This window comes from Dermacentor variabilis, chromosome 1 (assembly GCF_050947875.1).
Source record: "Dermacentor variabilis isolate Ectoservices chromosome 1, ASM5094787v1, whole genome shotgun sequence".
Lineage (NCBI taxonomy): Eukaryota > Metazoa > Arthropoda > Arachnida > Ixodida > Ixodidae > Dermacentor > Dermacentor variabilis.
Genome location: NC_134568.1, coordinates 104,696,441 through 104,709,365, shown reverse-complemented (window position 1 = coordinate 104,709,365; position 12,925 = coordinate 104,696,441). Strand labels below are relative to the sequence as shown.

The 12,925-nt window shown below is 49.5% G+C and overlaps 1 protein-coding gene across 2 annotated transcripts in view; it reads right to left on the bottom strand.

Moving 5' to 3' along the window:
• The window catches only part of Ddr (discoidin domain-containing receptor 2), a 199,148-nt gene extending 189,414 nt beyond the window's left edge, over nt 1-9,734 (bottom strand). For both annotated transcript variants that reach the window (XM_075692122.1, XM_075692131.1), the window contains exon 1: nt 9,400-9,734. The gene's annotated coding sequence lies outside the window, so the exon portion shown is untranslated. The remainder of the gene's footprint in view (nt 1-9,399) is intronic.
• Nucleotides 9,735-12,925: the final 3,191 nt, after the last annotated feature.

The window sequence follows — 12,925 nt, the reverse complement described above, 5'->3', positions numbered from 1 at the left end:
ACGCATAAAGTTCCGACATAGTCATAATTATTAGTACATTTTGTCGCCCAAAATTGGTGGTGCCAATAATGCAAGAAAAAGGAAGCTTTGCGAGTATAAGGTATATATTTTTATTAGTATAAAGTATATATATATATATATATATATATATATATATATATATATATATATATATATATATATATATATATATATATATATACATATATATATATATATATATATATATATATATATATATATATATATATATATATATATATATATATAGAAAGAGTATATATTCATGCTTTGCGATAATAAAGGGCATTGAAGAAGACAGCAAAACCCAAGCAACAAAGCAAAAAGCGGCTTTCATTTCGACTCTAAGTGCCCGCCATGTTTGCGACATTTATTTCACTGTGACGAATTAATTGTAGCCCAACTGATAGGCCATGAGCGATATGTTTCCAAATGATTGTTGGTAAATAGTCGGGTGTTGCTGGGTCTTCGACAGCACTTTTCTGGTGCGGTTCCAGACAGTGCTATAGCCAACTTGCTGCCTAGTGCGAATGTACCTGCTATAGGTATAACCAAAAACTAAGTGATTTTCCTAATTAATACGTCGCCTGTTTAGCATGCGCTTTGCTTCAGTAACGGTGCAGAAAAAAAAAGCGTTTGAACCGGTTTCATACCTTATTCTAGGATGCACTCTTTTACTCTGAATTTTTCTGTTTCTTCCCAAGCGCTGAAAATGCATGTTATCAAAAATCTGACTAGTCCAGTTCCCGCCATAAGTTCGTTGCAGGATCCTTTTTTCGGCGCACCGACGATGCTTTTCATGATGATATAAAGCCTCGTCGGTGCGCCAATAAGAGACCTGCGGTCAAATGAATTTGCCTGCTTGGTGGTGGGCAAGAGCACGCTATCGCAATGACTGTGCACTGTGCAACACGCAAGCGAATTAGGAGCCAAGCTAACAAAGGTAGCGGCTAATGAGCACTCGTGTGCAATCGTTAGGCAACATTCTTAACATTGCCTGACTCGGGGGGTTCAATCATGTCGCGCTGCATAATAAGAAGCCTTTGCTCCGTCAAGCAAACTTTTCTTGCACGGCCATGGATTGTAGTTTTTACAAGATTAATGAGATGATTTTGCTGCCACTTTAGTTTCAAAGCATGAAAGAACGCTTACTACATTGCCAAATAAATGACCTCAGCCTGCTCAGCTAACACGTACGACGATATAACAAGTCAGAATGAACACCCACATTTGTAAGGGTCTTTGTCTGAAAAGTTTAGAAGCAGCTTTGAACAAACGCAGGAGGTGCAACACGATTAAATTGCGAGAAATAAAACGTAAGCCCCCTCTTTTGCTGGTCCCAGCCATGGCTTCAGTTCGCAGACACACACAAGAAAAGAAAAGATAATAATCACCAAATATATAAAGAAACGTCAAAAGGCGGAGAATGTTTGCAGCGTGGCTGCTTGAAACAACGTCTGCCGCCAAAGCGTCTGGAAAAGGGGGAAGTGGGCGGGGGGCGTCGGGAAGCTGTGACGAATAAAGAACACGGGCAACAAACTTGCAAAGCGGGCAATCACTGCGAGATGCAACGAGCCAAATCCCTCGAAATCCCCGCCCGTCGCGATGGCTTAAGCTCCGAAACAATAAGGTTTCGCTTCCTGCAGCATTATTACTTTTTTCCGCCAAGGTAATCAGCGTCCGCGTGAAAAAGGCTTGGATTTCGCAAACGACGGATGCGACGGCGCTCGTAGCTCGCACATGACGAATCCCAGCGAAGCGGGAAACGTAAACGCAAATTTATACCAAGGGCGGGCGAGCAGAGTTTAGTTTCTGCGCTCATCGTGGTGTGCGTGGTAAGTGCAGGTTGTGGAGATGCGCATTGGCGACCTCCATCACCGCAGGGCATTTTCGTCTAGACGAGCCTGTTCCAGTCTCTATAGAGTTTTGCGCTGACGCTTACTTTGCGGAGAATGGCTTATACGAGTACCTTCAAATTAACAGCAGGCGTACGGCACGTTATAATTGTTCTATGGCGCACGGTATCTGTCCACAGTATGCACAGATCGCAGTAGCGCAGCAAATTTGTGGGCGCACACACACCCACCCACCCACCCAGAGACACACACACACACACACACACACACACACACACACACACGCACACACACACACACACACACACACACACACACACACACACACACACACACACACACACACACACACACACACACATGCACACACGATGGACTGCGCAAATGTTTGGGCGAGCGAAGGCAGCCCTCGCATTTCATTTCAATGTTTCAAACAACCGACTCTGAATTTCGAATTTCCCATGCCACCTATTATGGACAACAGCGTGCTGCCTTTCGTCATTCTGATGAAGTCGGGCCGGGGAGCTGGCTCCTCCTTCCCCTCGCGCTGTATTTATGTGTTTATCATCTGCACTTGTCGTCGGGTGTAACACGTTTCAAGCGGCGTTAGTCTCGAAATGTGCGTGACATGATCGCTGCAGCGAGTTAGCAAGACGTCTCCATTTCTAAAGTGTTAGCGAAAGCAGAATTAATTTCAAGTGCCGCTCATCGGGGGTACTGAAAAACAGCCAGAAGACAGACAAGGAAGCCATTCGATAACAGAAATGAGCCAAGAAAGAGAGACAGAAAGAGAAATGGGAGAGAAATGACGTGGAGGTTGACCAAAACCAAAGAGAAAATAAAAGAGCCTTCCTCTCCTCATCCGCAAAAGAGATAGAGAGAGGGGGGAAAGATAGAAGAGCGATAGGCGCGCGGAGCGGGCGCAAGTCCCGCGCGATGAACTGCGATGTTGAAACGCGAGAAAATAGATGTTTTCCGAGCAGTGCATGCGCAGGCGGGTGAGGCGTGTAAAACAAACAGGCGCGGCGATGACTCGCGTTCCCCACGTTTCTCTCGGCGCTGCAGCGCGCGTGTAATGGGGCTACAGCCGCACCAGCGTCATCTTCGGTCCCGCGTCTGACGACGACCTGCTGAAATACGCGTCCTGTCTGTGGAGCGCCTGCCTGCGTGCGCGCTCGCGTCTGGGAGGTCATTTCGCTCGCCACGGCGAGTATTTTATTTTGCTTCCTCCGTCGGTGGTTCCGCTCAATCTGTGGTCGGCTGCCGTCGGGCGAATCCCAGCTCCGCGGCTGCCGACAAGGAAACGAGGCGCGGTTGTCGTGGCGCGAGCGGTGATTACCGCCGATCGCCCGTCGTTAGCGGCCATCACGCGCGGCGCTCCGTTTGGAGCTTGGTTTTTATTCGCTCTATCGGCAGTTTCTTTTTTTTTTTTTTGCTCCCTACAATATATCTCTCCTCCTTCACTGACGTTGGCAGAACGGGGAGCACGTACTTGGCGAGACGTGATATGATTATTGCTAACGCAGGTTTGTCATTCAAACGGACACGTGTGCACTGAACACGGTGCACCGCGACAAGAGGGCGATCAGTTGAACTAAATGCACCGCACCTTCTAGAAGGAAGTTGCGCCATTGCCTGACCTGCTGCCGTCTCGAGACCGATGTAATGCAAAAATTGGCGCAGCGGCAAAGCGTGACGGATGAGCTGATTACGTTCATGCGCAGTGCGCTGCGTGAGGGGAATAATTACTCGTTATATTGGGTTCTTACTACTGTATCCTCTAGAGCAATGAGCTATCCTCTAGAGCAATGAGCTCAAGGGTCCACGATGCATTACGGTCTGGCTACGTCCACTTAGACGCTGCAGGCTTGTTGAAACGACTGTTGGGATAGAAAAGCTAAGAATGATAGTTTGTATGAAAAGAGAGAAAAAGAAAAGAAAGAAGAAACGTGGGAGAGAAGTAGGGGTTGAATTCTGTGACGTTCAGCTTGAAAAAAAGCAACGAATAACAAGAACGGTGACGGCTACACAAAATATATGGAACGGGGCATCTTCACCGCCCTGTGACGACCGAAAACGTCCTCGTTTACCAGTGCGAAAAGAGAGCGAAGAGAGCAAGTTGAAGATAAACAGAGAAGCAAAATCTCGAGGCCGAGGTTCGCCAGCAGGAGGGTAACGGTCGCTGACGGGCGAACACGGCCCACGCGCCCCGCGTGATCAACGGGAGCGCGGGAAGAGGCGACGGCGGCGCTCTCGCACGCTGCGCGCGAGACCCCCAGGTGCAGAAGCTGACGACCTGGAAACCGATTCCATATCTCAGCGGCAGCGCCCCGCCTTCTCCTCCCTGCGGCTGCCACCGATGACACGCCCGGCGCCGCGCGGTTCTTTAAGCCGGCCAGGTTCATTTCAGCTGGCCCCTGCGTGTGTGCTGCCGAGGGGGCGCGTTTTCACCACGGACCACCGCCCGGCCTCCTCTTCCGCGCTCGTCTCTTCCCCTCCGCCTGTGACGGCCCCGAGGCAGGCTGCCCGCGAGTGCGCCTGATGTCATTCCTACCCGGCGCGAGCACCATGCGGTTTCCCATGCTCCGCAACCCCACCCTAGAGCAGCGGCGTCGGCGGCAAATACACGAGCGTCAGGTTTGCGCACCTACGCGCCGGGCCCTAAACGACGCCCTTCGCACCGCCCTGGGATGGTAGCCCCGCCAGGGCGGGCCAGCCTGTCTCTACGATGAGGCGCGCAAGGCGACGTCACCGTCGCTGGTGCTCGGACAACTGGGCGCGCTCGTGTCGGCGCTCACCGGCCTGCGCCGATGCGAGTTAACATGCGAGCAAGACGCACGCAAGGTCTTTACGGCACATGCATTAATCAAAGCATGGTCAGCAAAAATGGCACGAAGCAACTCGCTGAGCCCACGTCATTACGCAACTCTCCAACGGGACATACATCGGCTCCTATAGAGAGCTATGTCTACAGAGACATCATGTGGCCATGATGCGACTGGCCGCCCTCAATTTTGATCGCGTTTTATTTTTGACCGAATGTATACGCAACCGTTACCATACATATCTCTCTCTAAGGAAAAAAAAAATATCAACAACACTTCATGTGATATGCCCGAGAAATTAAAACGCTGACTCATTCACACCGAATGATTCGCTCTTCTAATCGACGTTGGAGTTCGCACTAAAAAAAGGAAGTAGGGGTGTTTTGCAAGACACAGAAATTCCCGCTAAGTGTGGTATGCACCTCATTCACCACCCTTTTCATTTTTCCCCCTCTGAATTTGTGCTTCTTGTGTGCATTGAAGGTGAAACAGCCAACGCGAATTCGATCACTTTGCTTGTGCCCTATATATAGCCTTCAGAATGGGCAAGTTCTACTTTTCTTACAGCAAGGGGCTTTTATGCATGCATTATTCATGACGCAAGCGTCAATATAGGTAAGGCGCATGTCGCAATCGTTATATATGAATGATTGCTCTCTGATGTCATCGGGGACCGACCCTATTACGGACCGCGTCCCTTTCGCTCGTCTATGGCCCTCTGCGTATGCCTGCGCGTATGCGTGCGCACAATTATGCTTTAATTATTCGTGGTGACGACAACTAGTCAACGCGTATGGTAGGCATTGATGCCTATATGGAAAATGAAAGCCGTGGCTACCGCTGGAATTCGCGTTAAAAAAAAAGAGAGAGATGCCGCAGTTTCGTCACTGCCTGAATACTTTGTCCTAGCTTCATAGCAGGCAGATGCTCATCGTAACTCAAGTTTTCATATAAGCTGACCTATATGGGGAGATGTGAGGTGAATTTACTTAAATTATAGATATGTCAGAAGTAGTTTACTTTTCTTCTTCTTTTTTTTTTTTTGTCTTAACATTTCCTTGGAACATTCTATGATCGCCTTGTATGGTCAGCCTGTTCTGGCTTTTCTGTGGAATTGCTCGCGAGTTGGTTAAAGGACAGACAGACCAAAAACAGCGTGAAAGCGCGTCACTCACTATTTATTTGTTATAACTTATTATTCTTCAATGTATTATAGGGTGCTTACAGCGGTACGTGTAGATTGAAAGTAGTTTGGGGCCGTTTGGCGAGGCGCGCCGGATAATCATCGGGTTCCATTAGATATGAGCAGGCAGTTGCATGAACGTCGGGCGTGTAATGCGAAGTGTGGTTGAATACACCGAGATGAACGCATACAAAACTGGTTAAACCCATAGTTTGTTCACATTGGTGCTACTCATGCCCGTCTTTCAAGACCATGATCAACTAGCCCAATTTCACTTCTTTCGATGAAGCTGCTTATCGCTGCGACAACTTACGGGTGGTGGTGGTGGTGGTGTTGCAGGCGGGGTAGCCTGGCATGCTTACCCAGCAATTATTCCGCTCGGGCATCTCATACGCTTTTAGCAAGGGTGTGTCACCAAACGTTGACCAACTACGTGTCTCGAAGAAACTCAATCAACAGTCGTAGAACTCTCTGCCTAATTACTGCGGGCCCTTCAGAGAACACTACATCTTCATAGCTCCTGTAAGGCCTTTGTTTTGTAAGCTGTGAAGCAACGCCTTTACTTCCGCGTCAAATTGCCTTGAGAGGGGTAAAAAGGTTTAGCGTTGCTCTTGGATTCATTCGTTTGGGGCCTCTACTTTCTCATTTACTCAGGATGTTTGCTCAGAAGTCGAATGTCTAAAGTCCTGATTACGAGCAATGTTAAGTATATATGTGGCTAGAAATAATTGACCGTCGGCCGTGTATTCAGTAAATAAAAGACAGTGGCTATATATAGACAGTGTATATATAGACGGCTAGGCATCACCACCAGTGTTGGTGTCGATGCCTAGCTTTTGTAAAAGGCGGACGTGGCTACCACGGGAATTGCCGCACGTCCTACAGATAAAATGTAAGCTTGGCAGATGGTACACGAATGAGAGCAGAATGCTTGAAGAAAGCCGCGGAGGTTTGTTTAGCCACTCGCTTGGCGTGGCGTAAACGGTATAACCGGATCACAGGAGTGGAAGATGACGGAATAGGAAACAGACGCATACCTCGCTCACAGAGTATACAAGAGCAGCGCTCAAACTGGGGGCCGTTTATGTAAGATGAGTGTGGGCCGCACTTCTCCGGGGCAAAGGGCGATTCCTCCCTGGTTGAGAGAGTCAGATGGAAAGGATAGGGGCTGGGCGAGGTGTTGTGTATGCGTGTATGGCACGTCTGTGCACGTGCGTGTCGATGTTTGCGTGGCTTGAAGCCGGCAGCCGGCTTCGATGGAGTAGTTTGCTGAGGCGCTTCCTGGGTCGCGCGACAGAGAGCACCCGACTTCTTTGCTACGGGCCGCGCACTCTAAGCCGAGAGAGAGGCAGCCGGGGCGAACCACCGTGACCCCCGAGACCTCAGCGCCAGGCCTGAGGAGTGAAGGGAGCTCTAGACGCATGCAGAGCATAACACGCACGCTCGGTTCCTCTCATCTCTGGTTGCTGACAAACGACAAAATTCTCCGCGCTGGAAAGAAATATTGCCGCCCGTCGAAGGGGCACCGCGCGCTGTTCGCGGGGCCCGATCGAGTGTGGGCCGCGTCGCTTGCCGATAAGATTGCCGCGGCGTTGCTGCCCGACAGGACGGCAAGACAAAGAGTCGAGCGTACTTTCTCATCGCGCGCCGCGGCTCGTGTAAGCTGTGCAGCTGCAGCGCTATTCAAGAGCTCCGGCGACACGTTTCTGCGGGCTGTGCTGCCACTCGGCGTTCAAGTGTGCGACACGCGCCGAGGCCCGTGTTTATTGCGTAAATCTCGCGCTTCCGCAATGGCTCACGCTTCGCAGTCGAAATCACTGAAATAACTTGTGTCTATAGTTGTGCGAGCACGACTAACCACTAAAATGGCAGATTCACGTGAGCCCGCTTCACGTAAGCCGGTGTGTGGTACTAGTCTCGGCACTTCCAACGAGCAAATACGAGCAACCGAACCCAGGGAATGACTTCTGTTTTGTTTTTTTTTTTTGATAAATGCATGAAACATATATAGTGCACGTCACATAATATCTGGCTTGGCACAGAACGACCGAAGCAAAAAAGCTTCGAGAGAATAGTATATTAGCATGCCAAGATGTATTTTAGTAGCGAAGATAAAACCGAGACCTATACTTTCCCCGAAGCTACGTTATATGCTTGTTTTGATGCGGCTAGAAACCCCGAAGACCGTATCGCTGTTCCTATAGTCCGGCGGCACTGTGCGTGATTCTGTCGTTATTTCGCAGTAATGGGTCGCTTCGGCTGTTCCCCGACTACGTCCACCACTTGGTCTCAAATTGCCGGCGAAGGAACGTTGTGTCAGAAGTCAGAGTGTGCGTACACGTGTGTGCTCGAGTGCTTTCTTTTTCTCCCCTCTTGGGGCAACTCGCAAGCGCCGTCAGTGCAGGTGAAAGGAATTCCGCCAGGAAAATTGCGCTAATGACGCAATTAACGCCTCGCGCAGTGCAAATATCGCCGACATCGCGCGTTTGCCGTGCGCGCGGAGCTGGCAGCGCAACGGTAACGATTGGCATCTTGTTTAGTAATCAGGTGAGGAACGCCCGGGGTGGTCTTATTATTGCTTCCTGCAGCCATTATTCAACGCCCGCTCTTTGCACCGACGGCGGCAGTGGCCCTTTGCCAGTACTGGCAGGCGGTGGCGGTAATCAAAGGGAAACGAGTTCCGACAGCCCCTTTCCCACCACTGCCAGCTCCCCATTTGTGTCTTGGGTCATTCGGAAATGCGTTGCCAGGGATGGGGTTCCTTTCTAGGGCAGCGCATCTTTTTTTATGTTTGCTGAAGTAGACCAACACCAACAACGGCCGCACCGTCAACGCTGCACGAAAGATTGACGCTGAAGTTAGGATAGAGCGCGCTGCCCGGAGTGACTGCTCTTCAGTGTAAATAAACCTGCTTTCAAAGGCAACGAAACGCCTTCAGTCTAAATTTGCAAACAAAGAACAGCGACAGGGCGACATGCGTTCACAAGGCTTTCTTTCTTGTCTTCTTTCGTTTTTTTCTTTTCCGCCAGCTTCCTTAATTTTGGAGTAAAGTTTGTTAAGGCGGCGACAAGTAAGAAGAACGCGGTAAACTAAGCCTGCATCAAGAAACCCATCCGACAAGTACGCTTGTCGGGTGCGTTCCTGTATGCTGGTAGTTTTACTAAGAATCCGGAAAAGTTACCAGAAAATATCAATCTCGCTATTTTGTTTATACTGGTCGATCTCACTCGGAGCTTAACTTTCGCAGCCTTTTCTGGGCGGTACTACTCTTCACTGTAGTCCCCTCCAAGCAGGACTTCCGACAAGAAAAACCGTCGCACCCTGCACCGCACTTAAATGTGCAATCTTTTTTTTTCTTTAAGAAAAAGTTTCGAATCGTCCGACATAACTACTCCCAGACTTATTTTTATTTTCGGACTTTGGTCACCATTCAGCGACTCGAAGAGCCCGACTCATCTCTCCAGCTGTACCGCGCGGATACAAACGAAAACCGTTGTCAACCGCAAAGACTCACCGGCAAGAGCAGCAGCGAGTCCAGTGCCGAAGCGCCAGCCGCACCCGCGACCACACAACTTGGACGGACACAAGCGATGCCGAAGCAGGCAGTGGCACGCCGCCTGGTATCCACACGACGCGAGGGTGAGTACAACAGGCGGCCCTACGAGCGGCGGAAAGCGCACGCGACGACGCTCCAAACCGGGCGTCCGTCCCAACGCCGAGATGCGCTCACATGCTGCCGCCGCCGCCAAACACAGCCGTCGCGCGGTGAAGCCTTCTCCGCAGGGCACAAGGCGAACAGTGCGAGCTCGGGGTCCCGACTCCCGTCTCGGCCACGCGCGTTCTGCCCGAAAGCCCACCTCGAGCGCCCGCGCGCGCCAGGCGCTCCCCGTGGCCGCTGCGAGGAGGACGGGCATAAGCGCTGAGGAGGAGGCGACGTAGAAGGGAGAGGGGGCCCGCACGCTGTGTCTCTTCTCGCCTTTTTCCTGTTTGAATAGGGGAGAGCGTAAACGTTTCGAGGGAGAGGAGAAAAGCGAACGCGGGATGGTACGCCGCCTGTACGCGGCTTCGGCAAACTTCGGGGCCCCCACGAATCGACGACGGTGGGTGGGCTCACCGATTCATTTCGAGCCGTTGCGCGGGCTGCGCGCGGGCGCGCGAAGCCTTGGCGAATAGAACGGTGAGCTGTAGTAAAATAGCGATCTGGGCTAACCTACCACGGTTCAGAGTAGCAAGTTGTCAAATAACCGTTAGAAGGCAAAATAGAAAGAAAAAGGGGTCAGTTCGCAATCGAAGGACTCGTTGCTTTTATTGCAGATTGTGATAAGTCCTCCTATTGAAGTTTTGTTTCACCACTTCCTTGTCTGCGTCTTGCTGGGTTTTATATAGTTCTCGTTTTTTTTTTTTTTTGAGCCATGTAATACGAGACAGTGTGTGTTTCTATTTATGCTATGTAACGCGAATAAACATTTCATTTGCGAGCTTTATTATTTGTCGATGCTTTATTTGTCCCTTGTCTTATTGGCGCGATTTCGATTGTTTACAAAATCGACAGTGCGGCAGTTGGTAAGCATTCCCAACTTCAGAAATGCGCCGCAAAGGACAACGCAAATATGACTTCACGTATAGAATCAAAGGTAAACAAGCATTCAGCATATATATATATCTGCCTGGTTAGGGAAAACTGTATTAAAGAGAAGGAAAAAGCCCAACCAAAATTTTACTTTAGAAGGCCCACGTTTCGGAGCCCGACCGGCTCCTTCTTCAGCGATGAGATGGCGTGAGGCGTAGCAGTGGGTCAGGCGTTTTTGGCGCTTTGACAGGCGCGCAGACGCTCGGTTAGAGTTCTTCCTTTTTGTTTAATTATTTCACGTCTATTGTTTTGCGCATTTAGCAGCGCAAACGGTCCCACGACCTGTAAGTATACGGCCGTTGCATTCACCCAACGTGAAGCTTGCCGACACATACTAAGGGAGAGTGGGTGCATGTCAGAGCGCCCAACGCACGCCGACGGAGTTAAATTTACACGGAACGATTTTACGGTACGTAGCAAGGGAATGCCACTTGTCACAAACGCAGCTGTTTCATTTTTTTTGCCTCTTATTTTGCGTCGTGCGCGCAGAAATGGTATTCGAAATCGGAAGCACTCGTGAGCGAGAGGGAAGAAATCCATACGTTTCATCCTCGAACGTTACTTATATTGTACAATAATTCGTGTTTTAACGAATCGTATACGTCGGGCTGACAAAAACACCTCGAATCGGAGCCGGTATATCACCTGGCGGGATGTCGCATTCGCAATACACGTACGACCCTCACGAGGACGTGCGCCTTCGTCTGCGAGCATGCCTATACAGCAACTGCAACTATATATACACTATATATATATATATATATATATATATATATATATATATATATATATATATATATATATATATATATATATATATATATATATATATATATATATATATATATATATACACTATATATACAGCAACTATACAGTAACTGCGCGTCAAGCGCGCTATAGCTTATTCCTCTGGCGCGGCAGGCTTTTGCGATTAAATATTTGGCAACGTGCGCTCTCGGCGAGCTTTGACATAGCGAAGGAGGAACGGTTCTAAGCGTGCACCCCGATACAACCTGACGTATTTCACCAGGTGCCAAATCCCATGCAAGTCACGGATCTTCTTAGGCCTGTGTTTTCTTCCAAAAGTCGTCCGGCTGTCTTTTGCCTCTTAGCCGGGAACACGAAATGGAAAGCGATCGAACGAAACGTCAGTCTAGCTTTCCGGGAAGCCTTCGCACGAAACATTTTCCACCTTACCGTATTGAACTGCGCTTCGGCGGCGCTTGACAGAGAACACGCGAAATTCAGCAGCGCGACATACTCGCAGTCGCTATCCGTGAATATCTTTGTCATCTTTTTCTACACCGAATTCACCTCATCTTTTCGTGTTCAAACGAAAGAGATAAAATAAACAAACAAACAAACAAACAAACAAAAACTTGATAATTTAAACCATTACCTTACCTTGCGAATCAACATTTTTCCCTGCTCAGTCCGCAAACACGTTAGGTCCCTAAACACAACAAAAGCACAGTTTACTTGACGTCTGGCTCGGCATGCAACGGGGACTCTAAATTGAACTCGGCGTGCAGGATGCGTAGACAAAAAGATCGTCGCTCTGGGTCACAACGCTGCAAACTGGAAGTGAGTATCTTCAAGAACATACGTCGTTTCGGCTGCATAAAAATTAAGGAAATACACTGTGTGGAAGCGAAAGGAGGAGGGTCTTGGCAGTAGAGCTGGCATTCTCGAGCGTGCCGATTTCGTTTCCTTCTATTTCTTTAACTGCGTAAAGAGCTCGAAGTATGACCTTGTGACACGAAGTTTCACGCGGGGAAGACTATACTGCGCCTTCTGAACGTTGAACGTTCTCGTTCGATTAAATACCCGCTTGTGGGAGAGCCGCAAAAACACTTTATTTTAGAGTCGTCTCCTACAAGAACTCCGCTGAGCCCCTGTCTCTGGCGTTGGGTACTGTTTATGGGGCTTCTCGATGTGCTCCGCGTGGTCAAAGCGAGCAAAGGCAGCAGTGCGGCCCGGAGCATCTTGATGGAGCACGACGAATGTGCATCGTGGTGCTTATTTTGGAGTCACCAAGTGTAGGTGCGCATATTCTGTACTCTTCTATGGTTCTTAAGAGCCCGAATGAGCTCAGGACGGCTCTCCGACCGAGCGCGATATATACTGAGGAACCAGCATTCCGCTATGATTCATCGTGGGCCAAGCTTTCACTGCAGCCGCACTAGAATGTTGACAAAAATGAACAGTCGCGTGCAATATGAGCTGCAACACGGTGCACGTGCTGAAAAGGGCCTCGAGACTGAATGACGGCGCCTACATACGAAAACTGGGTGTAATAAATGCAAGTAATTGTAAGGGTGTTTAGTCCTCCAGTTATTCGTGTGTCGGCGCCGCCGTACGGTCTTGGTGTCCTTTTGAACGTGGGCGCCGTGCTGCAGCTCATATT